At 46.1% G+C, this 20060-nt stretch overlaps 1 long non-coding RNA gene across 2 annotated transcripts in view; it reads left to right on the top strand.

Moving 5' to 3' along the window:
* LOC112547737 (uncharacterized) overlaps nt 1-20060 on the top strand; it is a 186301-nt gene that overhangs the window by 147246 nt on the left and 18995 nt on the right. The window lies entirely within an intron of this gene.

Consider the following 20060-nt stretch of genomic DNA (forward strand, 5'->3'; position numbering starts at 1 on the left):
TGTATACTCCTTGGTTCTTCAAAACTGGGCAATTAAACTCATAAGAACAGAGATTTCCTAAGATTTATGTTACCTCTTGCTTCTGATTGATCCATAAATGCCAGAAGATCAATTGTCTTGCTATGCTTAGCCCTTGTGCTTTTGGCATCTCTTCTCTGCCTTCACACTCCATGTCCTGTTGCCGAGAATCCTCACAAACATCGGGGCTTAAGAACAATTCCTCACTGCCTAGCGTGCTGGGTGCCACTGAAATGAGCCCCACCTCCTCATCCACTTCCATCTGTTCATCAATAGCTTCTGTCTCCAGAACAACTCCTGTTTCTGACTCTGTGCTATGGGAAGTATCCCATTGTCCTTGGGTGTGGATGTCGGTTTACATCCAGCTCTGTATGAAAATGGCATGTTGTGGGTGCTGCAACAGACCGTCTGTTTGCCTCTTTCATTTTCTGGTACACCTGCTGGAGTTTCTTTGTCTTGGCGCAGCATTATAGGGTGTCTTGCTCAGATCCATTCACACAATGGGCTCAAGAAAAGTGACTGTATGTGTCCCAGTTGCTACAGGTCACTCGTAGCTGTGGTTGCACCGAGCCTTCACTTCACACACTGATAAGATCCAAAAGCTCTTGGATGCTCCAAGCAAGCGCGCATTTTGAAAAATAGCCCCCCTTGTTTTCCTGAGAAGAAGCCCTGAGGACCATAATGAACCAGGCAGCAAGAAATGGATTTTAAAGTTCCCAGGGTTGCAGGTGGGAGGGATGAATCTCTTTACCTATTTATGTGGTTGTAGAGCAGTGGAGTTCAAAGCACTGGCTAGAGTGGCTAATTGGGCATTGTGGGAAACATGCTGGAGTTCAATAAACTCAACAAAAAACCTACTGTTGTACATGCTACATGATTGTCAACAGTAAAGGGAGGGAGAGAGACAAAATCCCTCACGGAGGTAGAAAATTTTTGTTATCTAAAATACTGTGCACTTGTCACGATTTTTGTTGTGTTGCAATGTGAATGCTCTTTGGGTTTTGTTGTCAAAAAGGGATTTTGGTGACAAAACTTGCCTGTGTAGGCAGGGCCTGAGATAAGAACATTAGTTGCCTCTTTCTGCTAAAAAGATCAAACAATGCTTTGGTTGTTACTTCACTTTAAAAAGGGTAAGCCACATCCTTCCAAAATCTGGAAACAGCAGCCTTGTGCTGTTAAAAAAAAATGCAAAAAATATTCCCAGAATAATTTCCAAAATACATGTATTCCAAAAAATTGTGGATCTGCTCATTTAGGAGCAAAAAATTGCAAACAAATTTGACAAATAAATAATTTGGCAGCAATTATTCCCTCCAGTCTATTAGTGGCTATTTGTTTTTAATGTATTGACAATAATACCTTTTTTAAAGTATTGTGGAAATTAAATGGCAGAAAAGAACAGTCACAGGGAATTCATAGCTGCAACTCTTGTGACTAGATTTTACAAGCAGCTGGTTATGGGAGTGTGTATTCTGGTGGAGAGAACTGGGTAAAGACAAAGTTTCCTTTTTATCATGAAATCTCCTTGCTTTGGGGTAGCCCAGCTAGTCCCCTGCCCTGAACGTACCAGAACGTATAGGTCTTTTTCAATGTGTGTGTGTGGTAAATATAAACTTTATGTTCTGTAACTAAGTGTTTAACCTCTACAGCCCCAAGTACCGGGAGACTCATTTCACATTGTATGCATGAAATGAAGGACTTAGGCAACTGGTTTTCTAGTTTTCTGAGCTTTTCTGTACAGACTCATATGTCCACCAAGAGCTAATAGACACATACATACCTTCATTAGACTCCCCAAAGGCAGAAATGGCTTTTCAGAGGAAGACTGGTACAAATCTAATAAACTTGCACGTTACAGGAATCTGTTACTTTTGTAATCGTTGGATAGACCAATATTAAATCATCATTCACTATCCAAAGCACGTAGACTCTTTCTTTAGTTCAACCTCCTAAAGTGTACAAATGGATGATCCCAAAGAAATTTCATGATAGAGAAGTCAAGGTGTAATACTAATGTATCACCCCTTCCTTTTCCCCCCATGTTCTTACCCCCATCCCATCCCAACTCCTCCAGCTCTCTTGAACATTTTGTTCTTGTGAGCCAGTCATGGACAGCATCCACTAGTGGAAATCAATAGCTGTGTTGTTAATGATACAAACAGAATGTTGACCCCTGAAAATATATGGAATGGAGTGATTTATCTGCAGACCCTGTTGGTGTTTTAGTGGAAGATGAAGGATGATAATCCCCACCTTCACTGGTTAGTCATCTGATTTTGAGCTATTGATGGTGATTAGAGGAGATGGTGTAATGGCATGCACAGGAAAGGGTGCAGTATTTAGCATAATTGGGAATAACTTGAGAGGGAACTTACTGCTCTGTGCAAACTTTGGCCACATATAGGGTGTGTGGGATGATTTCTGCCAGTGTGAACCCATGTGCAGGAAGTCCATGAAGGCCACACAGAATGTGAAACCTTCACCTTTGCTAGGTCTTTCATAGAAGTCCTTCACTGCCCACAAAGTGGGTGTTTCTGTCTGGGGCAAGACTGAGGCCAAACAGGCCAAGGAATAGTCATCTCTTCCACAACCTCTGACAACTGAAAGGTAGTATCCTTTTCCCACAGCACGGCCTGAGGGAGGGATGATGGCAGGATCCTCCCCAGCAGCCTCTTAGGCTGAATCTTCCTGGGACACAAGAGGTAAATTGTTACAGGGATATGTACTCTCCAGTCTCCTTGTGCCAGGCTCGATGCGTACATAAATAGGCATCAAGCACTAAACATGTTTTGGGCCAGGAAGTGAAGTAGAACACTCTGAATCAAATCAAACCTGCAAAGGGAATTCCCTCAAAGTGAAACATGGCTGATACCCTAGATAGAGCCCCTCTATTGTCGGGGAAAATGCCATGAGATCTCTAATGGCCAGAAAAGGCACAGGCTTCAATTTTACACTGCATTCAAATACTGGTACCTCCCATAGTGCATGCTTCATGTCAGGCATTGATTTAGTCCTGTCTCAGGCCAAAGAGTGCTACCTGCTGTCACCACCCCCTCACACTCTCAGGGCATTTCTACACTGGAGAGTTATTTCAAAATAATTCCCCTTATTTCAAAATAACAAGGTGAACATCCACATTACCATGCCTATTATTTTGAAATATTGGGCTTGTTATTTCAAAATAATAACTCCTGCTTGTAAAGAGGAATATGCTTATTTCAAAATAGTTATTTTGGAAGTTATTATTTTGAAATAACTTATTAGTGTAGACATAAGCTGAGTGTTTTTTGGAGGTCTTTGGGGGAAACTTGAGATCTAGGCTGCTGCTCTCACAGTCAGTGGTGGAATCATATTCTAATTGCAGCTGGTTAATAAGTGACTCTGTATGTCTAAAGAACCAGCACAGCAAGGGCATAGCAGGCTGGAACAAAGAGACAGTAGGCAGGACCCTTGCAGAGTTTGTCTGGCCTGTGCCTATGGCCTCCTCATCCTCACTTTCATAAGCATTAAGACTTACTAGTTGGAGAGCAGGGCATGAAGTTCATGGTGTCTGCAGTGGACATGGTGTTGTATAGAGCATAGTGCCTATTGTGCTACAGAAACACAGCTAGTCAGATTGCAGGGAGCCTTAATTCTCTCCAGATGCTAGCAAGCAACTCTCTCATGGCGTGCATGCGTAATTAACTAACAAAACTGGTGGATATGTTCCTGACTGGAGAGCCAGAGCTCTCATCATCAGTGAATGCCTCAGCACAGTGCACAAAAGAGCCTGTCCGCCAACTTTAGCCAGCCGCGTCTGAGGAGCATTTAAACCAGATTCCTTTACAAATGGCAGAAGTCATAAAATCTAATATGAAACCTTAGTCCCCGCTTCAGCTGTTAGTGACTCTAACTGGAACAGAGCACTGTCTTAATTATAGCAGACCTAAGGCCCCATGCCATTGTCTAACTCTCCAGAGAAATGAGAACAGACTGATCCCACAGTAGCACTCAGACTAGTAGCGAAGCAATAAAAAAAAAAGAAAAAATACTAGCCACCATGTGTGAAATAGCCCAGCTCTGCTTCTGGCTTTCAGAGCAGGCAGGTGCTTGTGTAACTTTACAGTTCCCTTTATGTGAGCCCAGTAATGGTCTTTCTGGGAAACTCAGCCAAAGTGAGACCTGCTTCTACCTGTAGAAAGGAAATTGATTCTGACTTCTTAGTGCTAAGCCAACATTCTGCAGCCACATGCAACAGTAACTAACAACCCAGTCCTATTAACATCAATAGATTCTAGGGACAAATTGAGCAAATTAACACCTTTTGGAGCTATAGCCTGATGCCAAAGTTAAAAACCAAAGCAGGTAACAATAAAATAAAATGGCCTCAATTGAGTTTCAGTCTGAAGCTCAAACTCTAGCTGGAAAATGGTCACATGAATATGTCCAAAGTTTCATCAAGCCAAAATATCAGGCATTACATATATTCTGAGCAGATCAGTGGTGATCTTTGGTCCAATGTCAATATCCCAAGGGAGGGGAGAGAAATCCAGAAAAAGAAATGAAAGAGGCTGGCAGATGAGAGTCGATAAAAGTTGATGTATACAGCACAAAGAGAGAGGCAGAGCTGGCTTGAGGCTTACGCAGCAGGGACTGCATGGAATTGCAAGGCAGAAAGGGCTTTTAGAGGTGCCAGTACCCGTCCTTCCATCTCTCACTGTAATCTATGCTGCTTTGAGATGCTGGGAGCTCTAGGTCAGGGCTGTCAGCCATATGTCTGCAGCCACAGTCCAGATCCATCCCATGTGGTGTGCATATTTCAGTGGCTCACACGGTAGGTAATGAGTCTGGCATATAAATATTTAGTCAATTTCATGGCAAAGGGTAGGAAGAAAACAATAGGAGGTGGAAGGTTGGAGAGCAAGCCCATCCTGCACTCAGCTGTACATGACAGCTGGGTCTGACTCCCATTCTAGGCATTGCAAGCTGCCACACAAGCTCACAGCCTTACCCAGATTTGGTCCATTGAGTCCTTCATGGATGGAGATGGAGTAGCAGATGGGCCAAACCTGACTGACTCTGTGACCATATTTGCTAGGTCATAATACTTAGTTTGGTGGCCTAATCCAGTGTATTTTTAGCCACTTCCTAGATTTCAGAGACATCATTCAAAGTCTCAGTTTCTGTGACCTCCATGGCCTTCCCCAGGTGACATAATCAGATTCTTCAGAATCTTAGCTTTCATTTAACAAAGTAGATTTTTAGCCATTATGGTTGCAAAGAAAAGTCTCCCCCATGAGCCAAGTGTAAATCTAGATGACTGGCTGAGTCTGCATAGAGATTTGTACAGTAATGCTGAAAGGTGTGAACTGCTTAGCTCCCTGTTTATCTCTGTAGAACAACTACTGTAAATTCCAGCAATGGCATTTCCATGCCAGCATTGCTAAGCTAGTCTTCCTAGAGTATGGAATGAGGGTGGAGGGAAGCCCCTGTGGCAGAGGCAGTTTTTACAGAGATGGCAGTGTAAAGGAAGAACAGAAGATACTCAAAGTTAGGGGAACAGGGAAGGGAGCCTCAGGGACAGGAGAATGGGTGTGGGGGAGAGAGGGCAGAAGTAGCCATGGCTTAGAGGGGAGCAGATTTGCTTACAGTGGGACTGGCTCTGACAATTAAAACTTTATTACTCCCTAAAGGTTGTATTCCCCCCTTCACCTTGGCAAACCTCCCACTGACACCAGTGGGGGATCAAGTGTGGGCTACATGAGCCATAAGCAAACCAGGAATCTGACCCTCTCCGCCGTCTTGGCCCCACTAGACCTGAGAGAGGCCTATTGGGAGCTGTGATTATTGCTAATGGCAGGAAAAGAAAGAAAAAGATTAGGGTATGTCTACACTACCACCCTAGTCCGAACTACCTAGTCCGTGCCGCGTGTAGCCGCGTGGCACGGAGTCCGCACTAGCGGACATTTAAAAATGGCGGCGCCCGGCTTTATGCAAATGAAGCCCGGGAAATTCAAATCCCGGGCTTCATTTGCAACTCCGGTTGCCTACATTACCACCCTAGTTCGAACTAGGGTGGTAGTGTAGACATACCCTTAGGGATTTAAAATCCCATGTCATTGGTTAACTGGTTAAACATGATGTTTTCTTCATGTTTAACCAGGTAACCAATTAAGAGAGGCTGGATCACCCGTTCCTTAACACAGGAGCTAGGCTGGAGTGACCCACCAAGACAGGAAGGGGCTGCTCCAGTCCAGTTGGAGTAGCCCCTGCTTGTGCCCCCTCCGGGTCCATTGCAGGTCGGAGCTGCTCTGCCCATTAAGGGTGATATTTACCAGTTAACTAATTAACCTTTCACATCCCTACAAGAAACTGAGAGAGTGAGCAAAGGGCAGGCAGGCCTGGGGTATACTGAGGCTACATCTAGACTACATCCCTCTGTTGGCAGAGGAATGTAAATGAAGCACTTTGAAAGTGCAAATGAATTTAAATATCCCACACTTCATTTACATAATCACGTAATGGCGCTCTTTTGAAAAAGCGCTATTTTGAAATGGAAACCGCAGTCTAGACACGATTCTTTTGAAAACGGGACGCTTCTTTGAAAATCCTGTAAGCCTTTGCCAGCCACCAGTTACGAGTGCTGCTGAGGCTTTTGCCCTAAGATCAGTCATTCCCATGCTTAGCTGATGTTCTCCTTGTCTTTTTGCTACATGCACTCACTGGTACTCATTGTAGTCTCAGACTCTGAGCTTTTCAAGGCAGGGTCCGTCTCACTCAACATTTGCATAGCTCCGAACACTGCAGGCCTCAACTCGCTGGGCTCCAGCATCACCTACATGATGATCACAAGAGCATCTTGGCCTGACAGTGGTGCTTCTGCCAACAATGGGGCAGCAGCGCCATGCCGTGGGGCTGCCAGGCTGATGCTGGCACATCCAGAATGAATTGGCATGCCTGGGTGTTTGTTGGGCACAGCAGTCAGGAAACATACCAAGCCCATCTATCAGCAGGATGGGCTGCTTCGGACACCTTCCCCAGCTTCCAGTCCCAGCAGAGCTGTCGTCACTCGGCGCATGTGCCTAGAGAAGGAGCCAGTTAAGTATTGTGCCGGGAACAGTTCTGCAGCTGCAGGGTGTGAGAATGTGCAGGAGGAGCGAAGGTGTCAGGGTGCTGAAGGCTGGGGGTGACTGACTGACCTGTTGACAGGGGCTTTGAGGAGATGGATGGAGCTTGTGAACTGCAGCCTGCTAGAAGCTGACAGGCGGAGAAGAGGAAAACTTTCCAAATTCTGGCTCTAGCAGGGCTCAGGTGAGAGGCCTGGCAGCTCCTACCTCATGCAGCAGGTTTAGCAATAGAGAAGCTGATCCTAACTGCTAGTCTTCTGTCTCTGCTTGCTCCAGTTCTGCCCTTTTGTTCCTGGGGAAGCCCCACAGCATTGCACAGGCTGCAGTAAAGGGCAAACTTTAGCCCTTAAACAGCAGAAGCGCCCAGTATAACTTTAAGTGTCTGCCTCCCACAGGTCTCAATACCTGGGGATTGATCCTGAGGCCTGCTCATGTCTCTGCATCACTAGAGCGGAGCCAAGTGACCTCCAAGGTGCTTTAAAAAGGCAGCTGTGGATTCCCCAGGGCAAGCCATTCTGGGGTGAAGATGGGGTATGATGGGGGCTGATGGAGGCAAGGCTGGAATCCAATGAACTGTGTCAGTCCTCAGGTGGTGAAGCCTCTAGGAAGCCCTTGACTTACACCAATGGCCAATTCCACCTCTTTCCCAGAATCCAAGGAGGCATAAAGGTGGTCTGGAGCTGAATTCTAGAGGTGACCTTCCTCCTTGCATTCCTGAGGTGACCCACACCTTAGTGATTGCCTCCTTGAGGCAGCACCCCCAACCCTGCTGGCCTTCCCACTTGAATGACTATGCAGTTCTGAGCCAGGGCTACTCAACACATGGCCCATGGGCTGCATGCAGCCCATGGCCTATTTGTTTGCGGCCCGCAATGCAGTTTGGGTTTACGTGGGGTTCAACACATGGCTCACGGGTAAGATCCGAAACAAAAAAGGAGTCAATATAATGGTCTTGCGTGGATATCCATATAATGGCTATGCACTTTAGTAGTCACATTCCTAGACTGTCATTGCTCATTAAAAGTGCTGTCATATGGGTGGAAATCGGGTAAATATTGAATCATATATAAAGTAGCCCAATGTCTGTAACTCTGAAATGCTGGCTGTTCCCTCTGGGGGGCGCTGTTGCCTGAAATGCCGGCTGTTCCCTCTGGGCGGCCCGTGCTGCATGGGGAATGCGGGGACCAAATGGCCGCTTGCACCGCTTGCTTCCCCACTGCGGCCTGGCTGAGCAGCGTGAAAGTCAACCGAGCACCACGGTGGGAGGCGAAGGGGGACTGGGCAGTGACATGCGGCATGACAGCAGCTCCAGGCCCTGACCCCTGGCCATGAACATCACCACCCCACCCCTCTTCGCCTCCCGCGGCGCTTGGCTGACTTCTGCACCGCTCAGCCAGGCCGCCACATGGGAGCAAGTGGTGCAAGCGACCATTTGGGCTCCACATCCCCCATGCAGCACGGGGAGTGCAGTGCCCAAATGGCCATTTGGGCTCCGCGGTCCCCCGAGGGAGAGGCAGGAGGGAGAGGAGAAGAGAAAAAGAGAGATGGAGAGAGAGGCAGGAGGTGGAGGAGAGCTGAGAGAGAGAGGGGGGAGACAGTAGGAGGAGGAGGAGAGAGAGAGAGAGAGAAAGAGAGGCGGAGCGAGAGATCGGCGGCTCAGGAGAGAAGACTGACATGGAGGAGAGACCTGAAAATCCCATCTTATTACGGGCTAATTGGCTAGTTTTATTAATATCAGCAGAACTGACTTAAATGGGGCCTACATGTTGTGTAGTCTTGCCTTAATCTTTGTATTCATGCTCGTCAGTGTGAAAGAAGCTATTTGCATATATTTGCATATATCGTTGCATGTATATGCAACCACACTTAAGTTGTGGCCCTCAGCATGTGCTGTGAGTATCATTGTGGCCCCTGGGGCTTCCAAAGTTGAGTAGCGCTGGACTAAGCAGTAGCGTGCAAAGCAGCTTGGAATCATTTCTTTTCTCAGCCTTGGCTGCCCTTCTGTGCATGTCCCATCCCACGTCAGGGCTGTCTTTACAATGTGTGGGGCCCTATGCATCTGAGGCCCTTACCCATGCAGCTGCTGCCAGCACATGGGGCTTCCTTTCTCCTCCTCCTCCTGCCCCACGTGGCTTCCGCCTGGGGCTCAGGGCTTCTCTGGGACCAGAGTGGAGGCACACAGCCTGAGGGCTCCTCTTTGCTCCCAGTCTAGCAGGAGGGAGCTCTAAATGGCTGGCTGCAGGCTGAGAGGAGCACATCAGGGATGACGGGACAGGAAGAAGCCCTATCATTGGCAGGAGAGAGCAGCTGGGGGAGGTGCTGGAGAGGAGCAAGGCAGTAAACATGACAGGGAGGGCTGAAACATACGTGGCTGCAAAAGGGCACCCAAAAATTTAATGCCCAAATTTACAAGTGTCTTATGCAGCTGTATCTTTTGTGTATGCCGAGGGAGGGCCCTGCCACAATTGTTCTGAATGAGAGAGCCAGTGGCATGGCTCACATGGGACCAATCTTGGTAGAGAGCTGCCCCTTTTTTGCAAATGCTCCTTTCAGTCTACTGTCAATCAGAGCCCACAGGTCGTAAATCGCTCCCTGCCCTGTGACTCCGATCACATGCTCCTACCTCTGTGATCATGTTAATGGACATGAGGGCTGGGTGGCTTGTTGTGTTTTAAATCCAGGGCCAGGTGTAATATTTTATTGTCCCGCTTCCCCACCCTCCATCCTGGATTGCTTGGCATGCATGCTCTCCCCTCTGCACTAAGCCGAGAGGAGCGTGAGCCCTTCCCGGGCGGAGAAAATCATTTCATGGCTCATGAAAAAGCAGAATGTTAATGAGGTAAAATGTTATGTGGTTTTTTTTTTCTGACTAAGCTCTGTGCAAGTCCCATGGCCAGGGGCCATCAGCTCCTGAGGGATCGAGGTACCTCCTCTAGATCTCTGCCCGTCCATTGTCTTGCCTTTAAAAATATTTCTCAACAAGCTCCAGAATTGACTGAATCAGCTTTCATGTGCAAAGCGTAACATTATGGATTATAGCTGAGACCATCGCAAGATTAATCTGCTGCCTCAGTAGGGGAAGAGGAATGGGCCCATTCCAAAGGGAGGTGTTTATATAGCTCCAGCCTTACACAGTTCAAAATGAATGTAAATAGAGACAGGTTGAACAGGTTTGGGGAAACCTTTGATAGTATGGGCATGGGAGGGTGGTTCATGGTCACAGCAGCCTCTCTATATTCCTTCTGAGCTGTGCTGAGAAGACATCTGGCCTGTCCTAGACTGGCATTGCTATTGTGGAAATGGGGTAAGTCTCTTCTCATGTTCACAAGGTGTAAATTTCTCTGAAGCCAATGGAGTTTGGCCTGTGTAAATGAAGTGGAAGTGAGAAGATTCAGACTTGCTGAGCTAGATTGCAACCTACATGTTCATGTCATTGGGCTGAGTTCGGGGAGATGCTCTGTATTTACCCCAGAAGAATGGGAGTAGACACTTTGGGGCCAGCCTTCAGCTTTGGGTCAATTGGAATCCATGGGGTTTATGCCGGATGAGGATCTGGCTTTTTGGGGCTGGGCTGAAATGTTCAAGATGTTTGGTGGCATTTCAAGTTGCAAGTAAAATCCAATACCCCTCCACCCTGGTCTCCCTGCCTGGGAGGCATTGGAGCAATTTTAGCCATGGCTATGGTGTAAATTACACAGAGAAGTGTAAATTAGAGTACATCTACACAGCAGGGCTAAGGTTGAATTAAGCTATGCAACTTGAGCTACGTCATTTGTGTAGCTTAAGTCGAAATAGCTTACTTTGGCTGTTGGCACTGTCTACATAGCAGGAAGCTGATGGAAAAGCACTCTTCCTCTGATTTCCCTTACTCCTTTTGAAATGAGCGTTACAGGAGTCAGAGTCAGAAGTCCTCCAGCTCGACATTATTTTGAAATAATGGCTTGCAGTGTAGACATGCTCTTTGTTATTTCCGAATAACATTAGTTATTCTGAAAAAACGGTGCTGTATAGACGTACCTTTCATCAGGAAACATGTGCCAAGAGGTAAAGTAGGATAACTTGGCATTCAAGGTATGTGCAAAGTCAATCTGACACACATGCCTAAGGAGCAGAAATGACATGTTTCAAGGAGAGCGATAAATAAAAGGTGTAATACACAGCAGCACTCACCCATCCCTGTTCTCATGGCCATCTTATCTGCACCGTCTGCTCCCACAAAATGCCAAAACCCGGTGATGCATGGTGTTGTACATCCAATGAATGCTCGATCCATGTATGTTGCCCTGCCTGGACACTTACACTTACTTTTGACCAACTTATACCCTGTGTGTAGTTCACACCGTGATTTACACCACCTCCGAATTTGGCCCCATAGTGTGAAATGCAGAGCGTCCTGTTGCTTTCAATTTATCACACTGTCTCATAAAAGCGAAGGAGAAGGAAATCCACAGCCTGCAGGCCAGACAAGAAGTGGGTCTGCCAGTAGCTGAGGAATCTGTTACAGAGAAGCTAGAAAGGCAAGACTTATGGGCCAGTTTTTATGCCACTGAAGTCAATGGAATTACACTGGGGTAAGTGAGTGGCACCACAGAACTCAGTGAGGCAAAGGACGTGAGGGCCGAACCAGTACTACTTGCTGCTCGGTTTTGATCGAGCCATGAAAAACCCATTTCCATGAGAAAATTCTGCATCACAAAATGAATCAGTTCAAACTTCTCCAGCATGCATGTGGAGACACAGCCCTTGCCCCCAACGGTGGGCAACCTGCATCTCCAGTCCCCTGCCACAGTGTGTGGGGATGAGAGAGCACCTTTCTGACCAGCTGATGAAACTAGATTATGGCTGCATTGAGCATGCTTAGCCCACTGGGCTGTCAAATGGCATGGCAAAAATGTCTAACTTGGTGACAGCCTCCTCACAGTCCTCTCTGTATTACCTCCTGGTGGCAATATGCGTACCAGTACTGCTGCAGAATTGGCCAGCTTACCTCAGGCAAAGTGATCATGTCAGGCAGAAGCATACTGGCAGGAGTGGGGATGGGAAATGATATTTTGGGGACCAGAATTGCTAACTTTGCCTTGCCATGATCCATGGGGTTGTGTTATCAATTCTTTGAAGAATCAGCTGTCCTTTGGGGCCTCTGTGAATCCTGAGCATTTCACCAAGTGCAGCACCAGTGATTCAATATTCAGGAATTTGTCCCAGAAAGTACGTTATTCCTTATTTGTCATTTGTCAGTCGTCCAGTTACTATGGTCATAGTAACATTACTATGTGACAGAGCTGACCAATCACACTACAAGAATAACAATATCAAACTATTCAAGTGACCATCTTTCAAAATGACCTGAAAAGTCTCCATCCAGGTCATTTGGAGCCAGATGCTGAGTTGTTTCTGCAGGCTGGGTCCTGGTGAGCTAATCCCATTGGCTCCAGTGGGAGTCGGGTGCCATTTGCTAGGCAGCAGAGTCTTAGAGTCTGATGTTGGGTGAAGACTTAAGAAAAATAAATCAGGCTCAGACTGCAAACAAATTACTCATCAGCCCCTTGCTGGACAGCCCCCTGTGACCATGTAGCCTTCTCCTGCCATTTCTGTGGTTGTTTTGCAGGTGCAGGGTACTGTCCACACACAACCACTTGCAAGTCAGGGCCCTCAAGGTGTCATTTCTATTTTGGATTGAGGACTGAGCCTGGCAGAGAAGAAAGCACCTGATTGCATCAATGCCAAAAGAAGGAAAAATATTAAAATGGTTGTCAGCCATTATACACATTTTCATCATGGATAGTGACCATGTTATGAACCACCAAACTTACCTAGAGGGGGAATGGTTTTTCTCTTCCCCAGCCCTTGCATTTCCACTTCTACTTGTGCAAGGCTGCCAGCAGATCAGAGCAGCAGTGTTTCATGCTCTTTTCTAGAGACGCTCCCAGGTGTAGGAGACTAAAAAGTGAGGCTTCAGTTGGTTACAAGCAGATCTGTATGAATTCAGCACTGGTGAAAGCTGGAATCTTTTATTTATCCACAGAGCAAAGCCATCAGCCTTCACACTTTGCAGAACAACACTCTGCCAAGGCAGTCTGATCATGCCTAGGGTGGGGGGAGCCCCACAGGACAATGGGGGTGGGTCAGCTCAACAGCTCGTTTGATCCAAGGCTTTCTTGGGGAGGGAAGATTTTGTTTAAGTTGAAATATCAGCATTGCAGAAGAGCAGCTAACTCAGTGGGATGGCATGATGACAGCCAGCAAACTCTATCCTCCAGCATGGTATGAGACCTTAATCTTCATTGCTTTGTGTGACTTCCTCCCCCTCACTCGTTTGCTTCCCTGGTGTGCCTTTACCTTCTGTCTGAACAAATAGCAAAGAGGAGACTTTTGCAAACAGGGCGACCTCATGTTTTTACAAGCCGAGGTTTCAGAATACATGTTTCGCTGTTTGCTTTGGAAGCCATACAATGCTAGACAAACACTCAGTCCAGGAACCTTTCCTCTCCGTGGGGCCCAAGTTCCTTCCATCCTGGAGACTGTTGCTTGGGAAGATGTAGGGTCACTGGAGATGTGATGCTGCTGTAGACCCTTCTGCTTTCCAGCAGGCAAATGATGGAGTAAATCACTCTGTGACCACACCAGGTTTTGTTCCGGGAAGTCTCTGTAACTAAGTTATTTGTCAAATGCAGACAAACTAATTAGTATACCCAGCCTTCACTCACCTATTTATTTTTCTGGCCAGACAAATTCCTTACTCCTGGGCTGTTGCTGAAAGTCAAATTGTGGAGCTGGACCTATGAGACTATGCAGCACTAAATGGGTGCTCCTCTCAACTGGTAGGGGTGATGTACTGATGAGAAAATATAACTAGCAGCCATTTCCTATCCTATCATAGACTTGTAGTGTCTTTTGGATAAGTCGCTTGACTTTGCTTTTCTTTAGTTTAGCCAGAATGTAACTAGCAATGCTTCCTTCTCAGAGGGGCGGGGAAGGGTTAATAATGAGTAATTGTAATGAGTAATTGTAAAGCACTTTGATAACTTAGGACCCATGGCTGTATATAAACACAGAGTAGCATTCATTAAAATGAAAGCATTTTAGCCCTACTCCTTGATCTCACAGTCTCCTTGACAACTTGTGTTTGCAAATGATAGAATATAATATTAACTGAGATTAAAACCCTGGTTCAAGGTCATCATGAAAGAGGTCCATCATGAGTCATTCCAACCCACCTGGTCAGCATGCCAGGCTGTGATCTGTGTATTGCTTGAAGAAGTGACACTTCCAAGAGGGGATGATGAGCGTACCTTCTAGGAACTCTAGCAAGCCAAAGGGCTACTTCACAGCATCATGTAGCAGGAGCTAGAGGAGGAATGAAACATCTGGAGCTGCCACTAAGAATGTCTGAAAATGTGGTTTGACACCAATTTCACAGAGCAGCCCCCCACCTCTTCCCCTTGGAGCACTTCAGTCACTGGGCACTTAGTTAACGCAATGCCCTTAGAGATCCTGCTCACAAGTCTAAGATGGGCACATGAGCAGTGTTCCCTCTAAAGCTGTGTCTACATTGGCAAAATCTTGCCACCTGTCTACACTGGCAGCAAGTACTTGCCCAAGAACACTGACTTTCTATTGTAGGAAATCAGTGCTTCTTGCGCAAATACTCTGACGCTCCCGCTCAGGGATAAGCCCTCTTGCACAACTGTTCTTGTGCAAAAGGCCAGTGTAGACAGGCAGTTAATTTCTTGCGCAAAAAAGCCCGGTGGCTAAAATGGCAATCGGAGCTTTCTTGCGCAAGAGAGCATCTACACTGGCATGGATGCTTTTGCGCAAAAGCACATCTCTTGCGCAAAGGCACATGACAGTGTAGACGCTCTCTTGCGCAAATACTTAAACGCAAAAACTCTTGCATTAAAAGTATTTGCGCAAAATCATGCCAGTGAAGACGTAGCCTAAGATTTTCCATCCATGAGCAGTGAGTTTTGTCTTCTGCGACAGTATTGATGTCGCGTGCACTTGTTTGGATGTGTGCAACCGTGACACTCATAAGTTGCCCCACTTACTGTGCAGATGCATTAGCTCCTACCACATCTTCTGCCCTATTACACAGCTAGCACCTCTGTCTCCCCCTCCAAACCCCATAACACCCCCTGCTAGCTCCACAGCCCCAGCTTCTTGCTGCAGCAGTCACTCGCCAGCCCCATAGTCCCATAGCCCCAACTCCTCGTGGCAGCAGCTGAGCAGCCACCTCCCCATGTGGTCGTGTCCCTGTCCTGCTCCTGCTCCCACCCACCACATGTCCCCAGCCATGGGAGCAGCCTCACCACTCAGCTTCCAGACCCAGGAAGGTGAGTGCTGCTGTGCAGCTCTGCAAGGGAGGTGGGCGGGCTCAGAATTTTTTGTGCTTGGCCGCGCAGGTGCACACCTTAGAGGGAACATTGCACCTGAATGGCTATTCCCACTGCCCAAGCCTCTGAGAAGGAGACTGGTCTTAGCCTCCCCCATCTTTCCATTGGGGACAACACTCTTTCTGCTGGCAGAGCAGGGCTGTGTGGTATAATCCATTATTGTCTGTAAAGTCCTGGAAGAGCCATTGAGACCAGGTGCTTTTACAGTGGTGAATGATTAGCATCCTTGAGGCAAAGGCAGCATGGACTAGGGACTCGGATACTTATCAGAAGGTGAGGGTTCTTGTAGCACAACAGGGCCCTGCACACTTGGCTGGGGACTCTAGATATTACCATAATAATCGTGTTTGGTTTGTTCTTTATTGTCCTGTTCTGTAAAACAATTGGGTAGTGTTGGCTGCTTCTCCCATGTGTTCAGACTAAGTAAATACTCACTGCCTTGCTGCTGCCAGCCCAGCTCCTGTCATGCGTTAGCTCCCTTAGCGAGTACCTTCAGCAGGATTTGTCAGAGAATCCACTCCTTTGTCACCAGTGTCATAACTCAGCACCGTTGATTTATTGCTTCCTGATTGCCTTTCTCCAGCTCCTCAGTGTTATCGTAAGCCAGCTCTGCAGTGTGCTCCCCAGCGGGGTGACTTAAACCAGGAATGGTTCCTGTCATCTGCGTCAAAACGAGCGAGATCAGGTTTTATTAGAAACAGCATGTGGACAGTCTGAGTGAAGCCAGCATGATGAGCATGCCTCACACAGCTCCAACAATCCCAACAGGCCAGCCTGGCATACACTGAGGCTCTAGCTTAGGGGTGGGGAACCTATGTCCAGGGGCTGGATATGACCCCCCAGCTTGCATAGATCTAGCCCCTGAAGCTTGAGGTTTTTCTGTTCTGTGGCACTCCAGCCCCACGTACCATTTCTCCCCTGGGGCTGGAGCACATGAAATTTACTACCCTGGGCTCCCCTACCCAGGCTCTGGTGGGTGAGGGGAATGTGGAGAATGTCTTTCTCCTTCTCAGTCAGGGGCTTGTCAGGAGATTTTGTTTTTGGTTTTAGTGCTTCTCAATTGTGTGTAGCCCCAAACTGATTTTTCAGTGGATCAGCAGCCCCCAATCCAAAAAAAGCTCCTTACCCCTACTCTAACTAAATGGCACTGGACCTGGCAGCGGGGCCAAGCCGGCATTAGGGAATCACAAGGGTGTCCAGGGAGAGACAGAGCAGTCGACTCCAAAGTAGAGCAGTGTGTTGAGGGGTTGTTTGTTTATTTGCTTGGTTGTTTGGTTTTGTTTATTTTGGTAGAAAATGGATTTTTCTCTCTGAGTGGAAATTTCCAGGGGAAATGTCCATCTTAAACCACATTTCTGAGAGACTTGGCAAAGGTTCCTCCCCCCACAATCGAACGATGACTGAAAACCCTATAAACACATTTCTAGCCTGTAAACACATTTGACACATTTTTACAAATATGGAATTCCTTTCCCAACCAGTTCTTAACCAAATTATTGTGACTCACTGAATTTCTGCCCTGAATTACTACTAAGAAATATCTCTGTCATGATACTGGCCAAACTCCCCAGTAAGAAATGGGGCCTCCTGGTGCTGGGGAGCTGATCATTGAACAAACCCATCCCTGCCATGGATATCGGGCAGCGTGGCCAATAATATTGATTGATCACTCATCAGAGTTTGGCTTTGCCTCTTGCCCCATTAGAATACAAGAGTTCCCATACTGGGTCAGAGCATTATCTATCTTGCCTAGTATCCAGTCTCCAGCCATGCCTGTGCCAGAGCATCAGGGGGAGTATAATTATGGAGTGATCTGCTCCTGGCTTCTGGTACACCAAAGTTTGGGATCACCTTGAGAGAGGGGTTGTCTGGCTAAATAGCTATTGATGAACATATTTTCCTTCAATTTATCTAGCTCTTTTTTTAACTCAGTTACGCTTTTGACCATCACAACATCCTCTGGCAATGAGTTCCACAAGTTAATTGTACATAAGGAGAAAAAATATTTCCTCTTGTTTGCATTATACCAACAGCCTATTAATTTCATCAGATGATTCCTCAATTTTCTATTGTGTGAAAAGATAAATAACATGTCTCTCTTCACTTGTTCCACACCACTCATGATTGTGACCTGCTCAGTCAACCCTTTCCTAAGATGAAAAGTCCTAATGTTTTTAGTCTCTCCTGGTACAGAAGCTGTTCCATATCATGGATCATCCTTTTGCCCTTCTCTGAACCTTTTCCTGTTCCTTTCTGAGACGGCCGACTGGAACTGGACACAGTATTCAAGATGTGGGAACATCAGGGATTTATATAATGGTATTATTGTCTTATCTTGTCTTATGATACTGTTTTATAGTTGTATTATCTTTTTCCCTTTCTTAACATACTATTAGCTCTGACTGCTGCTGCATGGTGAGAGGAAGTGTTCAGATTATCCACAGTGATTCCAAGATCTTTCTTGAATAGCAGCAATGAATTTAGACCCCTTGGTTGTATCATTAATCCTCTTAGATTATTTTTTTCCAATGATTTGTATTTATCAATCTTGTATTTCACTTGCCCAGTTTTGTGAGATTCCCTCCGGACTCCTTGAAATCTGCTTTGGACTTACTATCTTGGATAATTTTGTATTGTCTGCAAAATTTGCCACTTTTACTGTTCACCCCTTTTTCTGGTTTGTACAGCACATGGAATGATATTGCTGTGGTTCAACTGGTCTGGGGGCAGTTGCCAGGGATTCACATCAATTTGTTTTAAAATCAGTTTAGTCAAAGCAATGTAAATCCCTGTGTAGATGCTATCATTTCCATTTAAGAGCAGTTTATTTCACTTTAGCTTAAACCTGTTCCCAGTTGATTTAAGTTAAATGGAAAGGCAATTTAACTCACATTTGGTTATGCCAATGCAACCTTCCCAACTAGACAAGCCTTAAGAAAATGATACCATTTGCCATCCAGATGTTCATACATCTCTCCCATTCAATCTAAGCAGTTTAAGGAGGAGTGATTGTATGGGCAGACCCTTCTCATCCTGGTTTGACATCTCTTGCCTTGCTGGACTATCTCTTTCTCTGCATGGTTATTTTTAGGGCAGATATTGTGAATTTCAAAATCTCTTCTCTCTGCTCCTTGTTATCTCCCTAAATCATACATTGTAGCAGCTAGTTGGCTCTCCTGTGACCTCTCATTCCAATGGGAAAGAAACATTTGCTTGAAAAGTGAATCCTTTTCTTCCTTTGTGTCTGGGAAAGGCCTGCAGTCCTGTCCTGCAGTGGGAATTCCACTGAATAACACTGAGTTCCTGTTAAATTGAGACTCCCCTAGGACTGCAGACAACACAGGGTAACTCTCGCACAAAGATGGGTAACAGTTTGCTCTCCTCTGTTCCGGTGCTGTTCACTGACATCTCCAGTGCTCTCAGATGAATACAAGTCAGGGCCTAAATCTGGGTCTGACTGCCAGTAACTCAGTATAGCATGTTTTTTTCTCTGGAAAAACTTAAAAAACAACTAATAGTCTAGCAGCACCTTAAAGACTAACAAAACATGTGGATAGTATCATGAGCTTTCATGGGTTGTGCCCACAAAAGCTCATGATGCCATCTACATTTTTAGTTAGTCTTTAAGGTGTTGCTAGACAATTTGTTGTTTTTTAAGTTTTTCCAGTTACAGAATAACTTGGCTACCCCTCTAATGTTTTTTCTATTACTTGTTGAGCTTCAGAACAAATGTCATAGCAAAGCCCATCTGGTAAAGATGGCTGAATCATTCAGCCACTAATCATTCAATTAGTATCCAGGATGCTCGGGTGTTTGGAACACCTTGACTAGTTACTTTCACTCTGAAATTATTTATGATTAATATGTAGCCACAATATCATTTCCTGTTTGAAAGCTGCAATTGCAACCCAGCTTGTCCTTGGCAAAAGCAATTGGCTAAGTGCCCAGCTGGCTTTCTTCCTTCCACCAGAAAATTACCTAGCTAACCTCTGAATCAGATTCTCTACACAAACTTTACACAGCCACCGTTTCTTCTGCACCATCTTCACGTGGTTGTCTGCTAGAGGCCACTGAGGGTATGTCTACATTACAGAGTTTTGTTGGAAAAACAGCCATTTTTCTGACAAAACTTGAGTTACGTCCACATTGCAATCACGTTCTTCCGAAAGTAAATCGAAAGAACAGAGGGTTTTTTTCTGGCATCTCCCTTTTGACAAGGAAGAAGCCTTTTTCTAAAAGAGCTCTTTCAGGGTATGTCTACACTACAAAGTTAATTCGAACTAACAGCCGTTAGTTCAAGTTAACATTAATAGCGTCTATACATACAAACCGCAAGTTTGAATTTAATTTGAACTAGCGGAGCGCTTAATTTGACCTAGGTAAACCTCATTCTACGAGGAGTAATGCCTAGTTTGAATTAAGTAGTTCAAATTAAGGGCTGTGTAGCCACTTAATTCAAACTAGTTGGAGGCTAGCCCTTCCCAGGTTGCCCTGGTGGCCACTCTGGGCCATACCAGGGAAACTCTTCTGCCCCCCTCCCGGT

Source organism: Pelodiscus sinensis, chromosome 15, assembly GCF_049634645.1.
Source record: "Pelodiscus sinensis isolate JC-2024 chromosome 15, ASM4963464v1, whole genome shotgun sequence".
Taxonomy (NCBI): Eukaryota; Metazoa; Chordata; order Testudines; family Trionychidae; genus Pelodiscus; species Pelodiscus sinensis.